Raw genomic sequence first — 12,650 nt, forward strand, 5'->3', positions numbered from 1 at the left:
GCCATTGGTGGTGTAGCTGGCATGGTTGGCATGCCTTGGCGCGGAGGTGCGGCTAGCATGGCATGCCATTGGGGCAGTGGTGCGTCATGGTTGGCATGCCTTGGCACAGAGGTGCGACTGGCATGGTTGGCATGCCTTGGCGCGGAGGTTTGGCTGGCATGGTATGCCATTGGCACAGTGGTGTGGCTGGCATGGTTGGCATGCCTTGGCGCGGTGACGTGCCTGGCATGGTCTGCCATTGGCACAGTGGTGCGGATGGCATGGTTGGCATGCCTTGGCGCGGTAGCATGAGAATTAGGGTTTCACATAGATGATGTCAGTCAGTGTTAAGGGTTATGCCGTGGAACATGACCCATGTAAAAAAAGGGTACCCCGGTAATTTTTACGTGGGCATGCTGATTGATTCATTAAATGTGCTAATTTTCATGGTGACGTCATGTCAGATGTACAATTTTATGATTTTGACCCTAAGCTAAAAACCACCATCAACAGTAGCATCTTCCACATGAAGTATCTTTACTTTTAACGAAAGAGACAAGAACTCTCATCTCAAATACCCTCATTCACTACTACCTTACATAGAGAGACAATTCCAAATACCAAGGTCTAATCGACCCGAACTGAAAGTGTACTCAAACTTGAGCAAATACTCGCACCAACTGATTGCAACTTGTAAGACCTAACAAGTCTTGCAATACAGACTTCATCTTCGCTTCCAAACAACAAACAAGGAATAAAGACAACACCTACTGTCTCCAATGTAGCAATTTTCTTTGCCAAATGCATTCTTATACTTAACAACGTTTTTATGCAACCCCCACAACGAAGCATAATATAATTGACACTTAGTTGAACACTCCTTCAAACTGAGGCTATCATGTTGCTTTAGCTTTCATGAAGATTTCTTCAAGAATGACCTATTGCCATCATTTTGCATCATCACTACTCTATCCTTCCTTCTCCATGCGTCTATAATTCGCTTATCTTGCATCTCCAACCGCATCATGCATCTTGGTCATACCCAAATCCTATTTAGGCGCATGTTAAAGTGCATATCTTCCATGGTAGTTAACACCCAACTTTTTACGCAAACTTGTGCACCTTTGCACAACTGAAACAGACTTAACTTGGTGATTTTGAGCATCACCATAGAGATCAGAAAATTCATATCCATCAATGACTTTTGCGGATAAATTCCTTGGACAATCTTAACAAGTCCATAATCCTTGCAAATGAGGCACCCATTTCCTACGTTCCTTAAAGCAAGCCGCGTTATCTTCAATTTGGAACTCATTTCTACTACCCATGCACATGTGGTTACTCTTTCCTTTCTCCTTCTCCAAAATCATCTTAGTAGCAATACTGATTTGTAGTCGACAAGAACATCCCCTTATGGTTATAATTAAATACAGATCTTTGGACACCCTTGTACAAGCATATTGATCCCACTTTCATAAACCAGGTGCAAGCACACTCCTTGTGCATATCTAGCATCAATGAAGAACTCATTGGAAACACAAGACCGTGGTGTATAAGTTTTTCCCCAACTTGCATTTATTTCTTCAGCCTTTCCATAAGATTTATGCTAGGCAAGAATTAGCCATCCAATTCTCTTTTTATGGCATCATAATTGCCACAAAAATGCTGGTTGACAACCAGACTTTGCAGTACCACCAAGGTACATGCATTTCAAGAGAGATAACTTCAATCTGCCATTAAACTGGCTACAATGAGACACCTTCAATTTTATTGCATATAAAGGTTCTCCATATCCGTTTCCACTGTAAAGGCCAACATCATCTTTGCATTCAGGAATTTTCGTAAAATTCCTATTACCGCATGTAATGCACATGGTACTGATAACACAACAAAAGAACGCACTACAAATGCATAATCTTCGCATACTTGTGAGAAACATGGACTTTAACACCTGACTTGCACCATAGAATTCAGCATAATCTTCAGTTTTGTCATGCAATCACTTGAAAACCCGGTTCCCAATAATTCTGGCACGTTCATCTAACACTTTGGGAAGGAATTTTGACACCTTTGTCATGGAATTTCATGGAATGTTGCTACCTCAAGCTTCAAACTTAATTCCAATTGATCTTTCCACACAAGACCAACTTCTTCTAGTCTCCATGCTAATGAAGCCCAAATAATTCATCACTGAATTCGACAAACAAATGACACCAACTTGAGTAAAAGAGAGAAAAATCAAGAACTGTGTCCCCAAACACGGCTCTGATACCTGTTGTCACATGCCCATTTAACGGCCTAAAATTTTCATGGGACATGACCGGAAATACTCTATGGTTCAGTAAATAAACTTCACCCACAAGTACTCAGCCTTGCACACTCGCATCAAAGTATGCATATGTCTTATCTCATAAGGCTTTACACAACGGAAGTCCTCATCTTCTTTGTCTCTAACTCGTTATGCCAAATAAGCATAAGAGGTTTTCCATGCATTAATTCCATTTGACAATATCACACAAAACAACAACATAAGAACACAAAGATATAACACAATAAACTCATTTTATTACATTAAGGAAGATTACATACAACATCCCATCTCATGGACCAAAAACATGTCATTCACCCTCTTTGGTGAATGCATAACTCTCTTTACAATCAATGGTGTTAGAGCACTGCTCGGTTGAAATCGCATGCGTTTGTATCTCAAGCATGTTTGTCAATGTTAGTGATCAAAACTATAAGTCTTGATTTCTAGTCTACTATTAGCTAAGTCTCGGACTAGGATAGAAAGTGTAGTTGAGCTCAAGACTCCATGGCGATCATCATACAAAGAAGAAGAACTACTCAAGGAACTGGTGGAACTTCATCGACTAAAAGGTATGTGGATACTGGAACTTATCCATCACTCAAAAGTCTATCTACTCTATCTCCTATCTTGAGACAAAAGTCGTTTTGCTATATAGACTTTGATTATACACATTTTTTATTTCGAGTCGAGTTTATCTCGCTTATCTCTTTCTCAAAATATATGTTGGTAAGATTTCTCTTTGGCCAAGTTCATCTTTACTAGTGACGAAAGTCATGATAAGTTTCAGTCACTTGAAAATGGCTTTGACGAAAAATGGTTTGTGAACAACAACTATATAACATCCTCTAAGAATGTTTCAATGATTGAAATGGGAGTTTAGATTATATAACCATTGTTGGATATAAGCATTGTGTGGTAACTCATACATGTATAAGTCCTTATTCCTTGAACCAAAGTATGCGTACTTTGCTGCTCAAGAAAACCGGAACAAAGTCCGCGAACCCAGTCCGCGTATTGTCGGAGGTTCTCTTCCCGAGAAAATCTGCCGGAGTTGGTGAACTATTTACAAACTTATTACGGGTACTTAAGTCCGCGTACTTAAGTTGGTTATTTTATAAAAATGATTATTCGTGAACTTAAACTTATATAAACTAAGGAATGCAAGTTTGCAAACCGTGGCTATAAAAGTTCATGAATCGGTTCGAGTGGATCAAATCATTTTTGTTTCAATTGTGTCTATTATAAAGATATAAGCAATTGAACAACTCTCTAACTAGTTCATTTGAGTCATTTGAACTAGTTGTGGTAAAGAAGAATATGGTTGATATGAAAGTGCTCATATGGCTAACCATTTGGTTAACTACTCTTGAACCAACTAGATGTACATGTTTGGGTACGGTTACACCTAGATAAACGTGCATTTCATTTGTGTGTAACAAGCTAAGTTTCGATCTAATGGTTGAAAGATATTAGCTTGAATCTAATCAGGTTTTCATCTAACGGTGAATATTGAATGCTTTGTTACTAAGCTAACATTGATTACAAACCCTCATTTAAAAGACTATATAAGGGAGAACTCTAGCAACTGGGAAACCTAATCCACACACCTCATGTGTGATACTAGTTGTATTATCTAGATTCGATTCTCCTTTAACCTTAGGTTTCTACCGAGACCTTGTAGGTTAAAGACTTGAAGACTTCATTGGGATTGTGAAGCCAGACCGATACTACTTTCTCGTAGTTTGTGATCTAATCTTGTTGTTTCTATCGTACTAAGTACAATCGTAAGGATTGGCTTGATATTGATTTCTCTGATAGGAAAGATATAAAAGTAGTCATAAACATCTTCGTCTCATCGTTTGTGATTCCACAATATCTAGTTTCGCCATCATACGATTTAGATTATTGTGAGGTGATTGATAATATTGAGCTGTTCTTCGGGAATATAAATTTGGTTTATCAATTGGTTCATGTTCACCTTGATTTATCAAAAGACGGAACAAAAACTCATAGGTATTTCTGTGGGAGACGGATTTATCTATTACAGTAGGCTTTTCTGTGTGATACAGATTTTTTTATTAAAGTCATCGACTTTGGGTTGTAGCAACTCTTAGTTGTGGGTGAGATCAGCTAAGGGAATCAAGTGCGTAATATCCTGTTGGGATCAGAGATGTAGGAGTGCAATTGTACCTTGAATCAGTATGAGATTGATTGGGTTCAACTACAGTCCAAACTGAAGTTAGTTTGTAGTAGGCTAGTGTCTGTAGCGGCTTAATACAGTGTGTTTTCAATCTGGACTAGGTCCCGGGGTTTTTCTGCATTTGCGGTTTCCTTGTTAACAAAACTTCTGGTGTCTGTGTTATTTCTTTTCCGCATTATATTTTGTTATATAATTGAAATATCACAGGTTGTGCTTTTGAATCAATCAATCAGCGTCAGAGTCAGCTGTTAACTTGTCTGAATGGGCTGAGTTGCCAGGCCATAGTCTCTGCCATTTTACAAAGGCCAAGCCTATGTTGCATCATCATTGCACATGACTATCTGCTTCTCCACTTTCCTTCCCAGCTACAACAGCTACAACCTCAGATTAGCACAAGCATCTGTAGCTGCAACTCCATTTGTAATCCCAGTTCCGTTCGAATTCACCAGTGCCTTCACTTCAGCTGCAATTCATTCGAGAAGCAAACCAACTGCAACAACAGTTCACCACAGACCACCACCAGAAACCAGCATCTCAATGCACATCTCCCATGACTTCACTGTACAACATGACACCAGTACAGCTGCATCTGTTACAAATCACAGCTTCATCACTCCCTGCACTTCAGTTCATCTCAATAATAACAACCAATTTCTCCCCCATCTCCAACTTGTTAACAACATCAGCAGAAACCCCAAAATCCATCAGAAACACCAACACACTTCCCTGTAATGAGCTCAGGCCATCTGAACTGCAACTTCACATACATTATAGCACCAACAGTTTGCAACATCATCGAACCAGCCTAGCCATTATGACCATGGAAGCAACAAATTAAGCCACCTGCAATTCAGTAACTCCACCTGCAATTGCATATCATCACCTGCAAAGTCCTTCCCAACTCTTCTCATAATTCAATTAGTCGGCTACAACACAATCCTCTAGTCTTAAACCTCCTGCTACAACATATTCATCCATTGTAACTTGAAGACCTGTCCTAACATTCATCTACATTAGTACTTCAGTTCAGCTTATCCTTCAATTGCCATCACCTGCAACTCCATTTGTTGCCTGCAACAGCAACTTCATCTCTGCATCACTTCCACAGTCCTAAGATCCCCTGCCATTGCATGTAACATACAAGACCTTCAAATATCTCCAACTCTGCAAGAAAACCCACTTCTGTAGCTTTTCATTACAGCAGCAACATCACTACATTCCCTGGAAACTTTCAGTCCAACCACAGACTCGCAAGCATTTTAACATTCATTCATTAGCAGCACACACACAACCACCATGTCCCTGTAATACTGCAACACCTGCAATTGCTCTAGGAGCTTCATTTCTGCACTGTTAAGCCAGGTACCAACAACAACTAGCTGATACAGCTCCTTGAACCTTCTTAGCTTCACCTTCTCAATCAATTTCAAACCAGATCCATTTTCTTATCACTGCCAACATCAAACCCTAACTCTGATTTCGACTGCATTACCATCAGCTTCTCCTTTATACTTGTTTGGGACTGAAATTCAACATAAACCCATCTTCAAATCTTCATTGATTCTATTGTAACTCATTAATTTCTTCTTCAACTAAGTTTTAAACACAAATTCAAAGAAAACACACTTCATAGATCTTTACAGCAACCACACTTTCCTTCTTGAACTTGAGCATCAACTCTTCCCTCTTTTCTCGATCAGTAGTATCACAAACAGATCTATATGCATCTTCTCATTGTTCCCTGTCTCAATTCGAATCTCTCACTCTAGATTCAAATAGCATTAGCTTTGCAGCACCTCGATTCCTCCCTTTCTCGCAATTTCTATGCATCTTAATGGTGCCGCCTCTCCTCTCTTGATTTCAGGTGAAATGAAAGAGAGACAAACCAATGATTAGGAAATGAATTGGATTTTTAGGTTTTTGTATGAATGGGATTGGATATAGCCACCAAGGTGGAGTAGATAAGGGTTATCTAGGATGACTTAAGGCACCCATAGATAAGATAAGGGTCAACCAAATGGCGACTCCCATGTAACTCGCCTGCTCCCTTAACCTCCAATTGAACGCTTTCTCCTTCTTTCGAGTTCCTCCAACAACAGCAACCATCTCTTATTTCTCAGATTCACTTCTTCTCTTCAATGTCTTTTCATCATTAAAGTAGTCGTGCTTTTCAGACAGAAATTTGCATCACTAAAGCCGACATACTTTTCAGACATAGATGAAGAAATAAAAGCAAATAATGAGAAATAGTTCGTCTCCAACAGCAGTTGCACATGAGATGACGCTTTTGCACTGTTTGATAAGCACGTAAGTGCGACATTTTATACCCATATTTATATTAGGTAGGACTAGATATTTTAACTAATGATATTATTTTAGTGCTTTTGTGGAAAGTACTAGCAATTCCAATCACTCAGTCGACAAATGACTAAACGGAGAGTTACATGGCATATGCAACTTAAAACACCAATATTGCAGTTGACGGCACCAAAGAAAGAGAGTTGACTGGGTATTCAGTTCAACTACTTATATCTGTGGCAGCACTTTTCGGCTTCTTCATATCATAGCATAAGTGTTGGGTCTACAAAGTTATGGGTTGTTAAGGAAGAAAGTGGACCACGCTCCACTCCCCCATCATGTCTTATTTCTGAAATGAACATAAAAGAGAGTATTATCTCGGGGAGTATCAAAATGGGAACAATTGTTCGTGATTGAGATGGTTGCAGTTAAAGGGAACAATGGGTACAAGGTCGTGAAAGGTTGGGTTCTCATAGAATTGGAGATTCAAGCAAAAGCAATCAGTTGAGGTGGACAAAACTGGGGAAAGTGGTGCTGACAGCACTGGAGTCTGAGCATGTGTTGTCGGATTCAGGGAAGTGGTAGTGTGGACTGGATTATGAATTTGGCGTGCGTTATGTTGGCTGTATGGAGTTGTTGAGACATGAAAGAACAAGGAAGCCAAGATCTGATTGTTCGAGACTGTTCGATTACTAGTAATGGATTTTGTCTGCCGCCAATAGAATGGAGTTGGATGTGAGAATGAATGAGTGCCAGCGTTAAGACATGAATGAAGAATCAGGCGCAAGGAAGTGGCAGTTCTTCTCAGATTGGATGGTTGTAGGTCTCGGATGGATTGCACACAACAGATGAGAAGTATGGCTTTTTTAACGGTGCTTGCTAATGGCCTGAGTTGCAGTCGACAGACGAGTGTCGCTTTCAGGTTGCTGGATAGCGATGGTTGAGAGCTTGGACGTGACTGAGATCGAAATGGAGATAGGTGTGGTTGGCTGAGATGATTATGGTTCAGAAAAGGATGGTCGAGGAGATATGAAGCAGCAACGTCGATGGATCAAAGAGGCAGTGGTGCTGGTGGTTATCGAATGGAGTTGGTTGCAGGTGATGATGGGATGCGTTTTGAGATGGAGACTCTGGAGTTGAACTGCATATTTTTGGCGGAATTGAATCAAGTTCTTTGGCCGGAGTTGGGAATTTAGTCGATTGTTTGTTGACACGACTGAGTTTGTGCATGCATGAAATAAGATGGAGAAGGTGTAGTCTATCATATTTGTACGTGGGTTTTTGGTTCTTGACAGCAGCTCCTAACGAAACTGGTTGAACTGATGTCGAGGTGATCAACTCTGAATGGGTTTTACTGTGTAGAAGATGATGGAGATCGAGCAGATGCATGAACTCTAACTAATGGGAGTTAAGGCGTTGGCTGGTGATGATGTTCGACAGTTCGAGGGAGAAGAACTAGTGCTCGATGGTGAAAAGAGTATAAAAGTATCAATGTAAGAAGCTCGTCTTTGAGCTTGGCAGTGAACGAAACTGAGAAGAAGAAGAAAATAAGCTTCCATTGCTGGGATCTTCCGGTGATGGACTCTGTCATACCAGCGAAGTTAAGCTCGGAAACAAAAGGGAAGTTAAGATTCCATTGCTAGGTCTTTACTGGATTCTTCACAGCGACTTATAAAGGGGAGAAGAGACAGAAACAAAAGGGAGGCTGGCTGGACGCCGTTTTAGAGAAGGAAAGAAACAAAGAGAGGCGCGGATACCGAGCAGAGAAGAGGAAATAGGTTTTGCACTTTAAAGTTTAATTTCTCCCATTTTCATCTTGATTACCTTGTGAATCTCTCAATATGTTTATGGTTTTTGAGAAAGCCATGTATAGCTAACTTTGTAGCTAGAATTTTTGGTGAAAACTAATTAGATTATGCAGACTCAAATGATAATTCTCCAAATAATGATTTAAATGTCTAGTAATATCCTTCTATATTCGCTTGGTAATTATCATAAATAGTTTAATTGATTAAATATGCTTTTCATTTGATACATCATGTTTGGACAAAGTTTTTTGACGGGGTATACTTCTAAATTGATGTGCCATGCTTAGTAATATTTGATGGGACTTGCTTTGCGATTGATAAACAAATCTCTAGAACTATCAACTTAGAAGTGGAGGAAATTACAGCGGCGAAATAGTTTTACAGAGTGTAGGTTTTAGAAATTGAATATGAGTTTTACATGATTTGATTGGTGGAACCCAGATTCCCTAATTTCTGTCTTTCTCATTAAATTTTATTAATTTTGTTTTGTTTTCTTTCTTTTAAATACTTAAGTACAAAAATCCCAAAAACATCATTTCTGGTTAGTCAATTAGGAATACTGATTATTGATATTTCCACCGCTCTTTGTGGGAACGACCCGTACTTTCCTCTGTCTACTAGTTGGACACCGTGTGATTGCGGTTATTATATATAGGGTTCTTCCGGGATCCTATCAATTTTTGGCGCCGCTGCCGGGGAGCGGTTCTGGAATATAGTAATTAGTATTTTTGATTTTGTAAATAGTTAGGTTTTTATTTTATTTTTGTACAATATTTTTATTTTGTTTTAGGATTTCTTTTTCCTTTTGACTCTTTTTGTGTTTTAGAATTTTTTTTTCAGGAGCCTTTTTGAGGATGATGAATTCTTTGTACGAGACGTCATCTAAGATGACACTTGCAGAATATAAGCGTATAAATTCACATTCTCAGGAGACATCTCCTGATATGATGCTTGGGGAGTATATGCATAGGAAACGGTATGGAGATTTTGCTCCACATGAGGTGAGTGAAGAATCGCCTCTAATAATATATGAGAAGTATTACAAACACACACCACTTAGTTTGGAACAAAGATTGAGAGTTCTTGAATGCCAAAAATTATTTGCTGCTGATGATGAATATTGTAGTGACTCTCTGTTCCATACAGAACATATAGATGACCCTGTAGATGATTGTGCGGATGATTGTGCGGATAATTTGCCTAATTCCGTAGATGAATCTACCTCACAAGATCATTCACCCGACTTAGAGGTTGTTTCTAGACTCCTAGACTTCGAAAAGTTGCCTAATATAGGGTTAGAATTGTGTGTTTCTAAAGTGTTGTTGGATTACTTTGCATCTAAGTACCCAGAAGACTTGCTTGTTCCTGATATTGTGTATGAGGCGGTTGATACTATTAAGGTAACTTGCACTGCTGATTTTGAACCTTTATCAGTTTGCATTTCTCATTTTTCTAATTATAATGACCCTATGCCTATTGATATTATCTATGCATTGCGCCCTCCTATGATTAATCAAGGTAACTCAACAACGAAAGCTATTTCCGCGGACTTAGAACCAGATTTAGGAGTTACTGATTTTTATGAACTTAAACCACTAAATGCATTTTTAGGTCATTGTGCTTAGTTTGATGATTCTTTGCTTTTTGACAATGTCAATTCATTACTTCCTCTGATTTCTAGTGAAGATATTGTGTCGACGGAAGTTATTTCAGCTGATCTTGAACCTGATTTAAAGAGTGTGTCTCAAATAGAAACTAATATACATTCTATGTTTGTTGTCCATGTGAGTCATTTAATTATCTCGACTAAGGACTATTTCCTATTGGGAATGGATTTACACATATTTTCGGATGTTTTTAGTGTTTGCAGGTTCATATTTGCAATTGCCCTGATTCATTGGATTAATCCCCAACTTTTCAGACTTTATATATATGCTTTGTTGCTTACTTTGGTGCAACCTCACCTTGTTGAGGTTCTCTATGTGCGCAAACATGGATACAAAGATTATGCTTCATGGGAGTCAACCCATAAGATCGCACTTCATGGGAGTCAACCCATCAGATTTGTTTTCTTTCCTATATCTTTTATTTGTTTGCTTGAATTTCCCATCTTAATTTATACGTTGGATGACTCAATTACATTGAGGATAATGTAACGTTTAAGTGTGGGGGTGGCATTTTCGTTACGATTTTTTTTTTTTTAAAAAAGATGACCAGCTGTTTAGCGGGTCTATAAAAAAAAAATAATGATCAGCTGTGTAGCGGGTCTTAAAGAAAATCATGACCAGCTGTGTAGCGGGTCTCTCTTTCTCTTTTATTATATGACCAGCTGTGTAGCGGGTCAATTTTCTGTTTAACTCGAGGACTAGTAAAATATAAATGTGGAGGTGTTGATAAACACGTAAATGCTACATTTTATACCCATATTTATATTAGGTAGGACTCGATATTTTGACTAATGATATTATTTTATTGCTTTTGTAGAAAGTACTACCAATTCCCATCACACGGTATGGAGAGTTATATGGCGTATGCAACTCAAAACACCAATATTGCAGTTGACGGCACCAAAGAAAGAGAGTTGACTGGGCATTCAGTTCAACTACTTATATCTGTGGCAGCACTTCTCGGCTTCTTCATCTCAGAGCATAAGTGCTGGGTCTACAAAGTTATGGGCTGTTAAGGAAGAAAGTGGACCACGCGTCCACTTCCCCATCAAGTCTTATTTCTCGTATGAACATGAAAGAGCGTATTATCTCGGGGAGTATAAAAATGGGAACAGTTGGTCATGATTGAGCTGGTTGCAGTTAAAGGGAACAATGGGTACAAGGTCGTGAAAGGTTGGGTGCTCATAGAATTGGAGATTCAAGCAAAATCAATCAGTTGAGGTGGACAAAACTGGGGAAAGTGGTGCTGACAGCACTGGAATCTGAGCATGTGTTGTCGGATTCAGGGAAGTGGTAGTGTGAACTGGATTATGAATTTGGCGTGCGTTATGTTGGCTGTATGGAGTTGTTGAGACATGAAAGAACAAGGAAGCCAAGACCTGATCGTCCGAGACTGTTCGATTACTAGTAATGGATTTTGTCTGCCGCCAATAGAATGGAGCTGGATGTGAGAATGAAAGAGTGTCAGCAGTTAAGACATGAATGAAGGAATCAGGCGCAAGGAAGTGGTACTTCTTCTCAGATTGGCTGGTTGTAGATCTCAGATGGATTGCACACAACAGATGAGAAGTATGGCTTTTTTTACGGTGCTTGTTAATGGCCTGAGTTGCAGTCGACGGACGAGTGTTGTTGTCAGGTTGATGGATAGCGATGGTTGAGAGCTTGGACATGACTGAGATCGAAATGGAGAGAGGTGTGGTTGGCTGAGATGATTATGGTTCAGAAAAGGATGGTCGAGGAGAAATGAAGCAGCAGCGTCGATGGAGCATAGAGGCAGTGGCGATGGTGGTTATCGAATGGAGTTGGTTGCAGGTGATGATGGGATGCGTTTTGAGATGGAGACTCTGGAGTTGAACTGCATATTTGTGGCGGAATTGAATCAAGTTCTTTGGCCGGAGTTGGGAATTTAGTCGATTGTTTGTGACACGACTGAGTTTGTGCATGCATGAAATAAGATGGAGAAGGTGTAGTCTGTCATATTTGTGCGTGGGGTTTTTGGTTCTTGACAGCAGCTCCTAGCGAAACTGGTTGAACTGATGTCGAGGTGAGCAACTCTGAATGGTTTTTACTATGTAGAAGATGATGGAGCTCGAGCAGATGCATGAACTCTAACTAATGGGAGTTAAGGCGTTGGCTGGTGATGATGTTCGACAGTTCGAGGGAGAAGAACAAGTGCTCGATGGTGAAAAGAGTATAAAAGTATCAATGTAAGAAGCTCGTCTTTGAGCTTGGCAGTGAACGAAACTGAGAAGAAGAAGAAAAGAAGCTTCCATTGCTGGGATCTTCTGGTGATGGACTCTGTCATACCGGTGAAGTTAAGCTCGGGTTTCTTCAGGAAGTGAGAACTGGCGATGTTTGGGAGCTGGTGGTCAGATGGTGTTGGACCT

The sequence above is a fragment of the Papaver somniferum genome, chromosome 11 (assembly GCF_003573695.1).
Source record: "Papaver somniferum cultivar HN1 chromosome 11, ASM357369v1, whole genome shotgun sequence".
Lineage (NCBI taxonomy): Eukaryota > Viridiplantae > Streptophyta > Magnoliopsida > Ranunculales > Papaveraceae > Papaver > Papaver somniferum.